The following is a 1,020-nucleotide window of genomic DNA, read 5'->3' on the forward strand; positions in this document are numbered from 1 at the left end:
AGACTTGGAGAGGGCAAGCAGCAATGGACAGTGCTGGAAATACAAGTAATGCCACACACAGTAACCGTGTGACGGTGGTCAACCATGGGCAACAGTTGCCCAGGCAGTTTTGCAGAGTGTCCATCTTTGGAGATGTCCAACACGCAACGAGACAAGGACGTGAACAGCCTCCTCCACCTCACCCTGCTTTGAGGCAGGCCTGGACTGCATGATCTACGCCTTGGGGATCCCCTCAGCCAGCAGTAGCCATCAAGCAAAATGGAGTAGAGCGGAGGCAAGGGCCAATGCTCAGGAAGGTTGCAGAGATTTTGTGGGCACAGGGCAGGAGAAGGGGCACTGATGTCAGTCCCAGGGCTGGGAGCACAAGAAAGGAAGAGGGATCAGAGTGCATTAAACGATTGACCCAAGAGCAAGGCTGTGAAAGGTGTCGTCATGCAGAGGAAAGCTTTGAGGGAGCCAAAAGGCTGAGGTCCCACTGAGATTTGAACTCAGATCGCTGGATTCAGAGTCCAGAGTGCTCACCATTACACCATGGGACCTCCTGGATGGGTGCTGTCTTTCCCCTCTGGCCACCCTCGCCGAGCCATACGCTCCTGGCTGAGCCCAGCAATCTCTCCATCTCCCTGGCCATCACCAAGTGCAGCCTTCCCCCTGGGCCGCCAGGCACGGTCAACTCACAGGGCCTTTCAAGGGAGTGACAGAGCTCTTTGCGCAAGCCCGGCACACCCTCTGTTACAAGACCCATGTGGTGAGAACCTTGCTTTTCCCTAATTAGACCTCGTTATGAAGTTGCCAGCTTAACCTCTTGCACCTCACAGAGTACATTCGTGGCCCATTGATCGGTGCGTTGACGCTTACAGTTGTGGTCTCTGCCGCTGCCTCCCTTCACCCTCGTCTTGGACAGCTTGTCAGTCAGTCTATGGTAAGTTATTGCCTCTCGTCTTTCTCACCTTGTAGCTCATACTAAGCAGCCGTTCACCAGATGTCCTTACTCTTGGTTGCAGTCCTAGCTGTGCTCCC

At 54.6% G+C, this 1,020-nt stretch overlaps 1 non-coding gene across 1 annotated transcript; it reads right to left on the reverse strand.

The window, feature by feature from the left end:
- Positions 1 to 467: 467 nt before the first annotated feature.
- On the reverse strand, positions 468 to 539 carry TRNAQ-CUG. Its single transcript has one exon. It is a non-coding gene; the product is annotated as a tRNA-Gln (tRNA).
- Positions 540 to 1,020: the final 481 nt, after the last annotated feature.

The sequence above is a fragment of the Phaethon lepturus genome, unplaced genomic scaffold (genome assembly GCF_000687285.1).
Source record: "Phaethon lepturus isolate BGI_N335 unplaced genomic scaffold, ASM68728v1 scaffold23879, whole genome shotgun sequence".
NCBI lineage: Eukaryota > Metazoa > Chordata > Aves > Phaethontiformes > Phaethontidae > Phaethon > Phaethon lepturus.